General features: G+C 47.3%; 2 pseudogenes; one reads left to right on the top strand and one right to left on the bottom strand.

Moving 5' to 3' along the window:
• Nucleotides 1-3,557: 3,557 nt before the first annotated feature.
• LOC133770617 (PWWP domain-containing protein 2A-like) lies at nt 3,558-5,225 on the bottom strand (annotated as a pseudogene).
• A 3,262-nt stretch (nt 5,226-8,487) lies between these two features.
• Nucleotides 8,488-10,806, top strand: LOC133770616 (regulator of G-protein signaling 2-like; annotated as a pseudogene).
• The last annotated feature ends 5,195 nt before the right edge of the window (nt 10,807-16,001 follow it).

Raw genomic sequence — 16,001 nt, 5'->3', positions numbered from 1 at the left:
ACGGGGGAAAGGAGATGAGCTTTCACCACTGAGGATTTTTGCAGTCTCCACTAATGCTTACTCCGATGGATGGAGCTGCCCATGGTGGAGCCATCACAGACCCACCTCCATCCCAGCCCCACCATACACATGCCCCAGACACTGGTGCTACTATCATTGTGATGATGTTGACTGCCACAGAATCCAACTGCCAAACCCCCCACCACCACATGTCCAACATTGTTCACGTCTATGGCCAAGAAACAAGCACCACCCTTGCCATGAGAGAGCCTGTATCCCAGAGCTAGACTCCACCACTGCTTTATGGCTCCTGGACTCCAAACCACCGTTATCTTGCATGCTCGCTCCGCAGACAGTGCCCCATCTCCCCTGCCCCACAGGTCCCATCCCTTCCCCTCCCCCCGTACCCACCCTGATTTCATCCCTCACTCCGCACATTCACAGCACTTCTCATCTCTGATCCTCACATCGGGGCTCCTCTGCATCACCCCTCACACCGTGGCTCGTCTCCACCCCCACATCACATCTGCTCTGCCCCCTCACATTACATCACGTCGCTTTTGTCCCACTTGTCCTGTCTCCCCTGCCTCACACGTCAGGTCAGCACCCATGTCTCATCGCCTCTCAGGTCAGCAATGTCACGTCACATCTCTTCCATCACTTCTCCTCTTCCCCTCCCCCCCTCCCCCGTAACCTCTCCTCTGCCTGGTAAATCATGTCACATTTCCCCCGCCATTCACGTCACTTCACGTCACGTCTCCTTCACCACGCACGTCAAAGCGTCTCGTCTCTGCTGACCCCACGTCACATCGCCTCTGCCCACACGTCACTTCCAGTTCTGTCCCCTCAGCCCTCCTCATCCTGTCAGTTTCCATATGCAAGCATCTTAACACATCTGTATTTGTCACCATTTATGCAGTGAGGAAACTGGCAGGGACAAGACGTGCAACACCCACAGCAGCCGTCACGTCAAGATGTCTGTCCTTGTCCGCGAGAATGCACGTCAGCGGTGCCGCAGGCTCAGCCTCACATTCCTGGCACAGCACAGCAAGGTCTCCAGGATCCCTCGCGCCTGCGTCCCAGGGCCCTGAGGGAAGACCAAACCCAAACCTGAATCATCTGGCGGCCGTGGACTTGCTTCCAGGGCCCCAGAAGTCCTAGGGCCCACTCCCAGCCGTGGCCTCCACAGCAGCCCTCAAACTGCGGGAAACGGCCACGAGGAGGAAGCCACGCCCCTTGCCCGGGTCATCGGCGCAAGCCCCGCCCAGCCTCCCTTGGTGCTCTCGCGCCTCAGGCGGTGGAGGCCGCGCGCACCAACTGCGCCGCTGACTCCACTCACCCCTGTGTTCACCCCGCAGAGGGCATCAGTGGCCTGGAGCCCCTTGCGGCCCATTGCTGGAAACACCCACTCAAGGGAGAAGCTGCTGAGTGTGAAGATCGTCCAGCGGGGCCCAGGCAAGGGAGGCGGTTTGCGGGGTGGCGCTAAGTAACAGCGTTTCCAGGAGGCAGACCGCCATCCCAGCCTCAGAAAGGACGCGCAAATGGAGGAAGACGTGGGAGCAGTGCACAGCAGCTTCCAGGGAAGAGCGAGGTAGGGAAGGGCGGTGGCCGTGGTGCGAGGGGGCTGGAAGGAGCGGCCCAGGCCCCAGAGCATGCGCCCAGGCCGGCGGGGTGCAAGCCCCAGGTGGCACAGCCTTTGCAGCGCTGCCCAGGAAGTGAGTACAGTGCGTTGACCTGGGCAGTAGCGAAGTCTGTATCCGCCCAGTCTCTTAAGGAAATTTAGTGTTTCCTTCAGTGCGTGGGCATATGAGAGTCCTCCCACTCGGTAGCTCACAAAGGTCAGGTTTGGGTTTCACCTTACAGGAGCGGGAGACGTGTCCCTAGGATCCTTGTCCTTCCTGTCTTCTGGAGCTGCAGGGTTGGAGGAGGCACAGGGCCCCGGGGTGCTGCAGCCTGGGGGCAAGAGAAGGTGATGGAGGCTCAAGGGCAGTGTCACTGGGAAATCATCAGTTCCCTCATCTGCTCACTGAAAGCTGACCGGGACTCACTAGGGACTCTGGGTTTTGAGCCATACCAGTCTTTTAAAAAAGTCTTGGAGAAATCAGTCTGTGGCTCACATGTTCTCTTAACTAGCCTTGTTACCTCTGCTTAAGGTCGCATTTGGAAAAATTCTGCCTGAACTGCTGAGATTCATATGAGTGAAATAAGTAGAGGGGATTTTTCAAAGTGAACCTACTTTCCTAAAAATGTCAAAACAAACTTTTTGTCTTTCGTGCTTCCATAGGAATTTTAGGATTGTGTTTTCTAGTTCTTTGAAGAATGCTACTGGAATTTCGATGGGGATTGCTTTGGGTGGTATTGATATTTTCACAATATTAACTCTTAAGTCCATGAACATAAAGTCTCTGTGTATCCTTTGTGTGTGTGCCTTCAATTTCTTTCATTTGTTTCTTGTAGCTTTCATTGTGGAGGTCTTTCACATCCTTGGTTAAATTTATTACACAGTACTTTTTTGTAGCTTTTGTGATAGGATTGCTAATATACTCTCTTTCTCAACTGATGAATAAAATTGCTATTTTTTGCGTGTTTGTTTTGTGTGAAACACCTTTATTAAACTTGTTTACTGCTGGCTTTTAGTCTCTTGGTAGAGTCTATAGGTCTCTCTTTATATAGAATTATGTCATTTCCATACACAGACTGCTTGACTTCCTCCTTTCCAATCTGTGTGCCTTTATTTTTTCTTCCAGGCAAGGGAATTTAATCTTGATGGTGAGATATTAAAGTCTGACTGGCTTTAGTTAAACATCCAAGATACAAAGCATGTTTTCCTTGGTGACATCGGAATGTAATAAATAATCCTTTAACATATATACAGGTTGGCTGGGATGTATGAAATAGAAAACCACACTTTATGTGGCACATTTTAAAAATACTCCTTAGTTATGTGATCAAATAGGCATTAGATTCTGAGTGTTGGTAAATGAATGACTAATCCTGAAAAATACTGCTAAAATCTCACTTCCTTAAGACTAAATTTGATTTCATGTTCAGTTTAAGTTTCTCAGTCTAAAAATGGCAGTAAGTTGGGTCCAGTGCTGTGGCTCAGTGGGTTGATGCCCTGGGCTGAAGCGCTGGCAGCCCATATGGGTGCCGGCTCTAGTCCCAGCTGCTCCTCTTCTGATCCAGCTCTCTGCTATGGCCTGCTATAGCAGTGGAAGATGGCCCAAGTCCTTGGGCCCCTGCACCTGCGTGGGAGACCCAGAAGAAGCTCCTGGCTCCTGGCTTCGAATCAGTGCAGCTCCAGCCGTTGCAGCCATCTGGGGAGTGAACCAGCAGATGGAATACCTCTCTCTCTGTCTCTCCTCTCTGCCTAACTCTGACTTTAAAATAAATAAATTAATTAAAAAAAATAAATAAAAATGGCAATAAGTATTATAAAGTCAGCCAACTTTGTGCAATTTCTCTCTCCAATTTGGTCAAACTACCTCCTAGAAATTATTCCTGACTAGACTTGAAATTCTGTGGTGCTTTCCAATGGTTCCTGCCTATCTTAGTGTTCACATTCGCATTTCAAACTCTGTCAAAAGAGCCCGCACTTCAGGGGTCAGCTGCTTGGAAGCCTTGGCTGCCTCTGTGATGGCCTTATGATATAGGCCCTTTATTAAAGCGTGACTAGAAGTTTTCTAAAAAGGGAGAGAGTTGCAAAAGGACAAGGAAAGATGTTGTTGGAGACCCAAACCATGAAATATGGGCCTCCTATAAGATTAACAGGCCATTTTCTTTCTGGCTCACAGGCTGGCCACCAAAGAAAGCCATATATCTTAGCCCAAACAATGTCCCCTACACATATGGTCCTGCCAACTGGTGTGATGCACTTAGAGATGTTTTTGGAAAAGATTTTCATTTTCAAAAAATTTCTGAGCTTTTTCTCTTCCTTTGAAGAGGAGGAAGTGGAGGAGGTGGAAGGTGCATGCATACTGCCTAGAGGAAAATCAAACCTTTCAGAAGAGCTACACTCAGAGTTGGAAGATTTCATATCATCTGTGCTATCAATGCTACACACTAAAGCACTGGAAGAGTCAGATTTCTTTTGATTTAGGGTCACGTAAGCAGAGATACTGCTTTTGTTGCCCTTTTTTCCCAATGTCTGTGGTTCATCCTGCTCACCAGGCACATGCACTTCATTTTGGTCCTGAACCTCACTGCTGGCCTCTTCAGGGTCTTTTGAGGGATCTGAGTTTCTGAAGGGGCCTCACCTGTGAGCAGGTACAGGTGCAGCGGGACTGGGGTTTGGGTGCCATCTTGCCACTCCTTATTTTCTCAAGTCCTGTCTTCAGAGAAGAGTCATTTTCTTCATTCCTATACCTCTGTGGCTTTAAACGCACCAGGGGAGGAAGGGAACCTGAGCTAGGATTGTGACAGTGACGTGTGAAGTGGACCTTTGAATGTGCTTTTTTGGAAGTGGAGGTTTCACTTTGCTTCTTTTGGGTTTTTTCTTTGGCAATTTTCAACACTTCCCAAGATTTCTCATGATCCATATTCTTACTCTGGAGCACTTTTTTAGTATTTAACTGAGCTTTTGATGTATTTGCCTAAGCAGAAACTTTAACTACTCTGCCTCTGTTGTGAGCAGTATTTGAAAGTTTAACCACAGCATTTCTTTTCTGGCTTTCATTTTGGTTTTTCCCATCCACTTTATGGTCAGTTTTCAGTTTTGTGTTCACAGTAGTTACACTTTCATTTCTCCGCTTTTTGTTCTCATATTTATTAGAGTCACTTACACTACTACCTCTCCTAATTTCCTTTTTTTCAGCAATGACACTGTTCTTTTACATTTAGCACATAGGACTCGCCTGGGGTGTAGTTTAACAGCATTCATTATTGATGTGGACTCTTCCCGGTACATTTTTCATTTGGGTCACTTAATTTTTTGAGGAGGTGGCTGAGGTATTGATTGGCTATAGGTATCCCTGAAAAACAAAAGGGGAGAATATGGTGCTCCTTTGGGGAAGAAGAGGTGTTGGCTTGGAAGTCCACAAGCTTTCAGCCAAGTTCAGCTCAGGCATTGGGACAGGAGGAGTGTCCTCAGGAACAGCACCATTCCCTTTGCGCTGGACCTCTATCCCTTCTTGGAATGTGTCACTTTGCAGCTGCATGTCTTCCGGTCTATCCTCATATTCCCTTTTGGGAAATACTGTCACAGGAATCCCATGAAGCCCAAACCTTCTTGCACCTTCCTTTTGCAGATTTGAAATCCAGAAAGAGAAAGAATGAATTTTCCATCCACTGAAGCCAGGAGCCTTGAGTTCTTCCAGGTCTTCCATGTGGGTGCAGGGGTCCAAGTATTTGGAGCACCTTCTGTTACTTTCTCAGGTGCATTAGAGGGGAGCTGGATAGGAAAAAGTACTTTTTATTGTGGAACAGCAGGTACTCAATTGGCACTCACATTAGATGCTGGTACCTCAGGCAGTTGCTTAATCATCTAAACCCCCAAACAACAGTTTTCTAAGCTCCATATTTGTTATTTTTTCTCATTTTAATTCCCCAATCCCATCACAACTTTGTCCCTGGATGTGTGGTTACACATTTTAAATATTTGCTTGAGCACCATTGAAAGTAGCTATGTGACTTTTGATATGAACACAGAGCAATGACAGATAAGCTATGAAAGAGGAAATTAAAAGGACAAAACCAGCTTTTAAAGTAAAGTAAACATCCTGTGGACAAAAAGAAAGCATCAGTGCAGACCTGTGAGTCATACATAAGCCATGGGTTTGCTGACTGAACCTGGAAGCTCACCGGAGTGGAAATAGCTTTGCTCTTGAGAACTAAACATATTAAAGTGCTTTACATGATAATAAGGAACAGAGCCAGGCACTGTTCTTTTTTCTTTTTCTTTTTTTTTCTTTCATTTATCTATGTTATCATAAATGAACCATCAGAGATCATTTTGCTTATTACAGAGAAAGCTGGCTTCACTTGATCTATTTACATAATTCAGCAAGAAGTCTTGACTAAGATGCCTATTTATCTTTTTGGAATGGTCTTCAAAGTCAGATTTATATTTAGTTGAAAACTACGAAGGCCACAGAATTAAATACTTTGTGGAAATTTCTGTAAATAATACAGGCTTATCATGTTAAATCTTCTGTTATTTGCTTTATTATTAGGAACCAAACAATAGATGAATCTCTACCAAGTTTTGCTCATAGTACATGAAATATTAACAAACTCTTCCCCTTGAGGTCTTCAAAACTTGCTGAGGTTACTGAACTAAAAAATGATGTTACTGAACTATCAAAAATGGATGTTTCTGAAAATCTGTAGGGCAGGAACTCTAATACTAGAATCGTACACTGGAAGGCACCTATCTTAAAAGTGGGATAGGCAAAAGTGTGGGATAGTTTCCCAAAAGCTCACTAATAGAGGCCAAAAAAAATCTCTTCTCCATTAGTTCATTTCCCAAATGCCGATAACAGCTAGGGCTGGGCTAGGCCAAAGCCAAGAGCCTAGAATGCAATCTGGTTTTTCTATATGCATGGCAAGGACCCAAGTGCTTGAGCCATTACCTGCTACCCCAAGAGTGAACACCAGCAGGAAGCCTGATTGGAAGCAGAAACCCAGGACTCATACTGGATGGGGTGATATGGATGCATACTCCCAAATAGTGACTTAATCATTGCACCAATGCCTTGCTTCTAAAAGTCAACTTATTTTTTTTTATTTTTTATTTCATAAATGTGAATTTACAAAGGGTATTGTTCGATTAGTAGTGTTTTTAAGTTTCATAGTAAAACACATTAAGGACAGAGATCCTACGTGGGGAGCATGACCCAGTGACTCCCGTTGTTGATTTAACAATTGGCACTCTTATTTGTGAGGTCAGCAATCACCCGAGACTCTTGCTATGAGCTGTCTAGGCTATGGAAGTCCCTTGAGTTCACCAACTCTGAACTTGTTTAGTCAAGGCCGTGTCACAGTGGAGGTTCCTTCCTCCCTTCAGAGAAAGGCGCCTCTCTCCTTGATGGCCTGTTCCTTCTGCTGGGGTATTGTTCACCAGGGTCTTTCATTTAGATTGTTTTTTGCCATCGTGTCATGGCTTTCCATGCCTGTGAGACTCTCATGGACCTTTTAGCCAGATCCGAATGTCCCAAGGGTTGATTCTGAGCCAGGAGTGCTGCTAAAAATCAACTTATACAAAGAAGTTACAGTGAGTATTAATAATTTTATAATCAGAAATGGCCGCTACGGCTGGCACTGTGCCGATCCGAAGCCAGGAGCCAGGTGCTTCCTCCTGGTCTCCCATGCCGGTGCAGGGGCCCAAGCACTTGGGCCATCCTCCACTGCCCTCCCGGGCCACAGCAGAGAGCTGGACTGGAAGAGGAGCAACCGGGACTAGAACCCAGTGCCGGCCTCAGGCTATTAACCAAATGACCATGGCACTGGCCCCGAAGATATTGACTTTGATAATCCTGAAAGCAAATGAGTGAACACCCAATTAATGTCACCAAAAACCTTCAAAGAAAATGAAACAGAAGGAAACTCATGATCCTAAAAGAGAAGATACTGAATTTGATCAAGCTGTTTGATAAGCAAGAAAATTATCAGTGACGCCTACAGAGCCCACAGCAGATAAAGTCAATGGGAACCAGATAAGTGAGAATTTTCAAAGGAGTGAAGGAAAACACAGAGGAAGAGACAAAATGAAAATAAAAAGATAGTTGTAAAAAGTGGTTCTTTCCTTCAGCTGACTCTTGGAATCACTTGGGAATTTGCAGAATCTTGATGTTATATGTGTCAATATTTTTAAGAGCTCCCTGGTGCATTAAGTATTAGGAACTAGTACTTCAATGCCTTGTTGTCTATTGATAGTTTTATGGTTTATAAATAGGATAAACTTATCCTAAAAGATTTTCTAGTTTAAAAATAAATGAAGAAGGGGCTGGCGCTGTGGCTAACTTGGCTAATCCTCCACCTGCGGCACCAGCATCCCATATGGGTGCCGGGTTCTAGTCCCAGTTGCTCCTCTTCCAGTCCAGCTTTCTGCTGTGGCCCAGGAGGGCAGTGTAGGATGTCCCAAGTGCTTGGGCCCCTGCACCTGCATGGGAGACCAGGAAGAAACACCTGGCTCCTGGCTTCGGATCGGTGCAGCACTGGCCGTGGCAGCCATTTGGGGAGTGAACCAATGGAAGGAAGACCTTTCTCTCTGTCTCTCACTGACTATAACTCTACCTACCAAATTAAAAAAAAAACGAAAGAAAAGAAGAGAAAAGAAAAGAAAACTCAGATTCTAGTATCTCCCATCAGGATTTCGTGTGAAGCCAGAGTATTAAACAAAGGAGATAGTACAGATAACGAGCACCAACACAGAGAATTCTCATCCTTTCTTCTCTAAGAAGTCAAAAACTCAGGCTACACAGTGTTTGTTTCAGATATATTAAATGAAAGGAAGGAAAATCATTCTAAAACCATTAAGTCACAGCCAACATGAAAGGGATGGGAACTGTTCAAAGAATACAAAGACTTCCAGTGATTCTTGTTTCCAATAATATTGTCTTTCTGGAGCTCCTGAGAATGGTGACTGGTCAGGTGCTATTAAAGTTGGGATGCTGCTTCTGTGAGAACAGGTCCTGGGACTGATACTATAATGAACAAGAGAAGCTACTTAAAAGAATAAGATCAAAGTCAGCGAACTCTAAAGGCTTCCATAGCCCTGGCAACTCATGACTAGAGCCTAGGGAGATTACTGACGCCATGAACAGGAGTGTCAAATTGTTAAGTCAGCAACAGGAGTCACTGTGTACTTACATCCCATGTGGGATCGGTCCTTAATGTGTTGTCTAATGTGCAGTGATGCTGTAACTAGTACTGAAACAGTATTTTTACACTTTGTGTTTCTGTGTGGGTACAAACTGATGAGATCTTTACTAATTATATACTGAATCAATCTTCTGTATATAAAGATAATTGGAAATGAAAAAAAAAAACCTGGTGTTAAATTGGAAATAGCATAGAAAATTAATCAATTTTTAAAAAAAATATTATGTAGGATCTCTGTCTTTAATGTGCTGTACACTGTTATTTAATGCTATAACTAGTACTCCAACAGTATTTTTTTCATTTCGTGTTGCTATATGGGGGCAAACTGTTGAAATCTTTACCTAATATATACTAAACTGATCTTCTGTATATAAAGAGAATTGAAGAATTTTGCAAGAAGTAACTCAATCGTGTCTTCCAATTTTTTTTTTTATTAAACTTTTATTTAATGCACATAAATTTCCAAAGTATAGCTTATGGGTTACAATGGCTTCCCCCCTCCCATAACTTCCCTCCCGCCCGCAACCCTCCCCCCTCCCACTCCCTCTCCCCTTCCATTCATGTAAAGATTCATTTTCAATTCTCTTTGTATACAGAAGATCAGTTTAGTATATACTAGGTAAAGATTTCAACATTTTGCCCATATAGCAACATCAAGTGAAAAAACTACCATTGGATTACTAATTATAGCATTAATTAGCAATGTACAGCACATTAAAGACAGAGATCCTACATAATTTTTTTTTTCAAAATAATTAATTTTCTATGCCATTTCCATTTTAACACCAGGTTGTTTTTTTTTTTTTTCATTTCCAATTCTCTTTATATACAGAAGATCACTTCAGTATATAATTAGTAAAGACCTCATCAGTCTGCGCCCACACAGAAACGCAAAGTATAAAAATACTCTTTCAGTACCAGTCCTAGCATCACTTGGCTTTAGACGACACATTAGGGACAGATCCCGCATGGGGTGTAAGTACACAGTGACTCCTGTTGCTGACTTAACAATTTGACACTCCTGTTCATGGCGTCAGTAATCTCCCTGGGCTCTAGTCATGAGTTGCCAGGGCTATGGAAGCCTTTAGATTTCGCTGACTTTGATATTGTTCCGATAGGGTCATAGTCAAAGTGGAGGTTCTCTCCTCCCTTCGGAGAAGGGTACCTCCTTCTTTGAAGGCCCCGTTCTTTCCACTGGGATCTCATTCACAGAGATCATTCATTTAGGTCTTTTTTTTTTTTTTTCCATGATATCTTGGCTTTCCATGCCTGCTATACTCTCATGGGCTCTTCAGCCAGATCAGAATCAGCCCTCAAGGCATTCAGATCTGGCTGAAGAGCCCATGAGAGTGTCTTCCAATTTTTTAATAAGGACCCTTTCCTCTTCTCCCGCTTTTCCACGCTCTGGGTGCCACTGCCTAAGCTCTCGTCCATACTTCCACAGTCGGGCTGAATCTCCATAAAAATGATACTTGACATCCGCTGATCCCCCTACACGTGGAAGACATGATTGAGTTACTTCTTGCAAAATTCTTCCACTCCTGGGAAGCTGAAAACCAGCAAGAAAAGTAAACAACAAACTTTTATCAAGCCTCCCCCAGAGGAAGCACTGCTGTGGTCGGAAGGATTCGAGGAGCTGCTGGCCAGCAAATATGGTGTGGCTGCTTTTAGGGCCTTTTTAAAATCTGAATTCTGTGAAGAAAATATAGACTTCTGGCTGGCTTGTGAAGACTTCAAAAAAATCAAATCACCCCAGAAGCTGTCCTCAAAACAAGGAAAATACATATAGAATTCATAGAAAAAGATGCCCCAAAAGAGGTAAAAACAGACTTCCAAACCAAAACTCTTATTGTCCAAAATATACAAAATGCTATGACTGGCTATTTTACATCTGCGCAGAAAAAGGTTTACAGCTTGATGGAGAATAACTCCTATCCCCATTTCTTGGCATCATAATTCTACCAGGACTTTTGTAAAAAACCATAAATCACCACCAGAGCACCATGCTACATGATTTGAAAAAAATGAGCCCCAGAGTGGGGGACATGTCTTTCTGTTCCTCTTTTCTGTTTGGCTGTCACATGCAAAAGAGAATGACCTTGAATTCAGCCTGGTTGTTTGGGAAACATCCCTCAGAACTACTGATTCCAAGTTGGGTAGTGAATCAGGATGCTGTTGACTATCTAGGAGAAGCTTTTATCAGAATAACTTCCACCACTCTATAGACACAGGCAAAGAATATGTAGCCTGAATGTGGTGGGTCTCACTGGAAAAGCAAGAATATGAAATAAAGATAACACAATGTATCACATAAAAAAAAAGAATTGAAAATGAATCTTGATGCGAATGGAAGGGGAGAGGGAGCGGGAAAGGGGAGGGTTGCGGGTGGGAGGGAAGTTATGGGAGGGGGGAAGCCATTGTAACCCATAAGCTGTACTTTGGTGTAGGGGACCAAACCCGAGGAACCGCAGCGCTAAGATGGCGCTCATTTCCTGCTTCCGGGTTCTTCTTCCCCGGCAAAGTTTCCCGCGCTACCCCTGAGCTGTCCTATCCTGACACAGCCTTGTAATCATATGATTCGTGACGTGTACTGCGTATATATGCCCCGACCACCGGATGTGCGAGTAGTTCCTGCCCGCCAGAGATCGAGGTCTGATCTCCCGCGCCCTGAGTAATAAAGAGCTCTTCTACGAGACGCCCGGTGTCGGTTTCTTGCTGGACGAGAGCGGCGCCGAGCAGCTGGTGGCCCGTACGGGGAAACGAAAGAGCTTGACTCTCGGCGTGGAAGGTAAGCGAGGTAAGTCTTACCGGCGTGGCCCCGTGAGCGAGGTAGGTCTCACGGGTAAGGGGTGGACGCACCCTATTTTCGAGGAAGTGTTTTCCCTCTTTGTTGAGGAAGTGTTTTCCCTCTTTTATTCATGATGGGCAATGCCCCGAGCCAGTCAAATTTGATTGCCCCGTTAAAGGCGCTACTGCGCAACAAGGGAATTAAAGTCTCTCGATCCACGATTGCTGAATTCCTCGGGAGCATTGACTTCTTTGCTCCGTGGTTCGCTCATACAGGCCAGATCACTCTTAGCTGTTGGGAGAAACTTGGACAGGACCTCCGGCGCACGGCCGAGGACCCTAAAGAACCTGATCTCAATCCCATGGTAATTCCCCTGTGGGACTTGGTTCGAGCATGCCTTCGGGAGGAGGGGTCGACTCGGACGAGCGACCCGGCGCTCGCAGCCGCTCGTGATACCTTTGAGGAAGTCCGTTCTCAGAAGTCCGAGAGCGCTCAGGACCTGATAGAGTTTAAGGAAATTGGGTGTCAGACTTCCCTGGCGGCCCCGGACTCTGAGTCCGGCGCCTCCTCCTCTGACGCGGAGGGGGAGGGCGACAGCCCGCATAAATCACCCCCCCCTTTATATTCGCGGTTGCGTCGAAGGTTGAGAGCCGCTGATGCCGCCCCCGCGGCTCCCCCTGGTGGCTACCCACTTGATTATCAGTCTGAAATCATAGCGCCCCCAGGCGGCAGCACTTTTGATGTTAGGCAGCCAACCCAAGCTCCACCCGCACCGCCGTGGCCGCCTGCCGCCCCGCTTGTCGCTACTGCCCCACCCGTAACAGGGAGGCAATTTCATCGGCAAGCCTGGAAACAACTAAAAGCTGACGCCCCCGGCTCAGCCCATGCTTACCCGGTCTTGGGCCTGGGCACCCGAGAGGTCAGATACGCACCGTTGGACATGGCGGTCCTAAAAAGCCTCAAGCAGGCAGTTTCTGACTACGGTGCCACCGCCCCATTTACTATCTCCCTGCTTGAGTCAGTCGGTCAAGAGGTCTTAACACCCAGTGACTGGACTCAGTTGGCTCGCGCCTGCTTAAGTCCCGGCACATTTCTTCTATGGCAGTCTATGAATGCCGAGTGTTGCCACGATCAGGCGGACGAAAACGCTGAGGACGGCAACCCCGCGTGGAACGCCGACATGCTATTAGGGCGAGGACCCCATCAGGCCGATCAAACACAATACCCAAGACAAGTGTACAGACAAATCTCCGAGTGCGCCCGACGGGCGTGGAGACAGGCGGCCACTTCGGGTGGATCCTCTAGCCACCTTACCAAGATTGTCCAAGGCCTGACCGAACCGTTTGCTGACTTTGTAGCTCGGATACTCGAGGCCGCGTCACGGATATTTCCGTCGGACGCAGACGTAAAACCATTGATCAAACAAATCATATATGAGCAGGCTAATAGTGAGTGTAAAGGCATCCTCCGGCAACATAGAAACAAATCTGTGGATTCTTGGCTGAAGTATTGTAGGGACGCCGGCGGCCCGCTTACTAACGCAGGCCTTGCCGCCATGTTGGCCACCTATAACTCCACACAAAAACAGGGAGGAGGTCAGAGCCAGGGGCGCCCGCGGCCCACGATCTCTTCTGGCCTTTGCTTCCAGTGCCACCAACCTGGTCACAGAAAGCGTGACTGCCCTGCGTTTGCATCTGGGCATTCCCCAGCGCACTCCACAAGTGCAGAGCTCTGCCGCAGGTGCCGCAAGGGCCCTCACAAAGCGGAAGACTGCCGTTCCGCCTTTGATGCCGATGGCAATCCCCTCACCGGTAACAGACAGGGGACAAAAAACGGCCAGAGGGGGCTCCCCGCTCCGGCGAGGGGCCCCCAGGTGAACGCCTACACCTCAGTGCCCCCCCCTCCGCTGTTGCCATACCCTCAACCCCCTCAGGCCGCGCCACCAGTGGCTCCGCAGGCCTGGACCTCTGTGCCGCCTCCCCACTCCTCCTAACACCGGAGATGGGAGTTCAGCTGGTAGAAAGTGATTACTCAGGCCCCTTGCCACCGAATTCGGTTGGGCTTTTGCTAGGCCGATCTTCTGTTGCCCTTCGGGGCCTGACGGTAATTCCCGGTGTGATAGACTCTGATTTTACCGGTAAGATAAAAATCATGGTACAAACATTTCAAGGAACCGTTTTAATTAATACTGGAGATTGCATAGCTCAACTTTTGTTGTTACCCAGTCTTCACTCCCTATTCCCTGCAAGAGGCCCCGCCCGCGGCACGAGTGGTTTCGGGTTCTCCGGAACCAATTTCACTGGCCTGCACATGCTTTTGAACGAACGCCCCATGCTTACCCTGTGGATTAATGGTAAAAGTGTTAAAGGTCTCTTAGATACGGGGGCCGATAAGTCAATTATAGCTGAAAAGGACTGGCCCAAAACATGGCCCACTGACGTCGCTGAACAGACCCTACAGGGGCTTGGCTTCGCCAGCTTTCCAAAGAAAAGCGCGGCCCTTCTACCCTGGCAGGACGACGAGGGTCACTCAGGACATTTTGCCCCTTTCGTTTTGCCCCTTCCGGTTTCACTTTGGGGACGGGACGTGTTAACGGAAATGGACGTTGCCCTAACCACCACTTCCCCCGCGGTGCGTTCCATGCTTCAAAAGATGGGGTATGTCCCGGGAAGAGGCCTCGGCATTCAGTTACAGGGCACGCCCTCTCCTGTCCAGCCCGAACATAAACACAATAGAAATGGTTTGGGTTTTTCTTAGGGGCCACTGCGCTGCCTCCTGCATCTATAAAGCCCCTATCAATATCCTGGTTGGTAGACACACCAGTTTGGATTCCGCAGTGGCCCCTGTCACAGGAAAAATTGGAGGCAGTCAAAAAGCTCGTTCACGAGCAGGCTCAGGCGGGACATCTGATCCCATCTACCTCCCCATGGAACACGCCTATTTTCGCAATTCGAAAAAGAACAGGAAAATGGAGACTTTTACACGATCTTAGAGCAGTCAATGCGCAAATGCAGCCCATGGGCCCGGTGCAGAGAGGCCTTCCGCTACTTTCTGCACTCCCAAAAAATTGGCCCGTGATTGTCATCGACCTCAAGGACTGCTTTTTTTCCATTCCTTTATGTAAAGAGGACACTCCCCGTTTTGCCTTTACTGTCCCTACTACTAACCAACAGGAACCAGATAAACGCTGGGAATGGGTGGTCCTACCTCAAGGAATGACAAACAGTCCTACCATGTGCCAAATCTATGTTGCTCGTGTGCTTGACCCAATTAGAGACCTGTTTCCTGACTGCAAGTGTCTCCATTACATGGACGACCTGTTATGCGCTGCTCCTACAAAGGACAGGCTTCGGGCCCTGTACGGCGGATTGCAACGAGCGCTGCAAGACTCAGGATTGTCTATCTCCCCTGAAAAGGTGCAGGTGTCCTCCGTGGTCACATACCTTGGAACCACGGTCACACCCACCCACACCAAACCTGTAAAGTTGCATATTAAATATCCGAATGTTTCCACGCTCAACGATTTACAAAAACTTCTGGGGGATATCAATTGGATTAGGCCTTTCCTTCGCATCCCCAACGCCACCCTGCAGCCTCTTTTTGACGTCCTAAAGGGGGATCCTAGTCTCACTTCTCCACGAGAACTTACTTCTGAAGCAAAACAAGCATTGCTGGCCGTTAACGAAGCGCTCAGCGAGGCCGCACTTAAGCGGTGGGACCCGTCTGGAGACCTCACCCTGTGGGTCCTCTCCACGCCCAAACAGCCCACGGGCGTTCTCTGGCAAGACGGCCCCCTTCTTTGGATCCACCCCTCGGTGTCACCCACTAGATCCCTCGCCCATTATCCCTCCATGGTGGCGGACGTTGCGCTTATGGCAAACCAGAAGGCTATCCAGCATTTTGGTCGCGAGCCATCTACTATTGTTGTGCCATATTCTGCAGAGCAGGTGCGTGTTCTCACTGCTTGCACTGATTCTTGGTCAATCCTGGCCTGCTCAGTTTCCGCTACAATTACCAACAGAACCCCTCGCGACCCTCTGTTAACCTTCATACAGTCTCACCCCGTAATTTTCCCCAAAATTACATCCTCCAAACCGCTCCCCGAAGCCGTAGTGGTGTACACCGACGGTTCCAATACCGGAGTCGGTGCTTATGTTGCTACCGGAAGCAAGCCGAAAGCCTTTCAGTTTGCGACTGACTCTCCCCAAATAACTGAGCTCCTCATAGTTAATCAGGTACTTTTAGATTTCCCGGAGCCTGTAAACATTGTTTCCGATTCCCACTATGTGGTGAATGCGGTTTCCATATTAGAAACCGTGGGCAGTGTTAGTACATCATCCCCTGTGAGTAATGTTTTCCTCACCCTCCAGCAAGCCATTTGGAATCGGCCCGC

Source organism: Lepus europaeus, chromosome 11 (assembly GCF_033115175.1).
Source record: "Lepus europaeus isolate LE1 chromosome 11, mLepTim1.pri, whole genome shotgun sequence".
NCBI lineage: Eukaryota > Metazoa > Chordata > Mammalia > Lagomorpha > Leporidae > Lepus > Lepus europaeus.
Note: the sequence above shows the minus strand (reverse complement) of the source record. Positions and strands in the feature narration are given on the sequence as shown.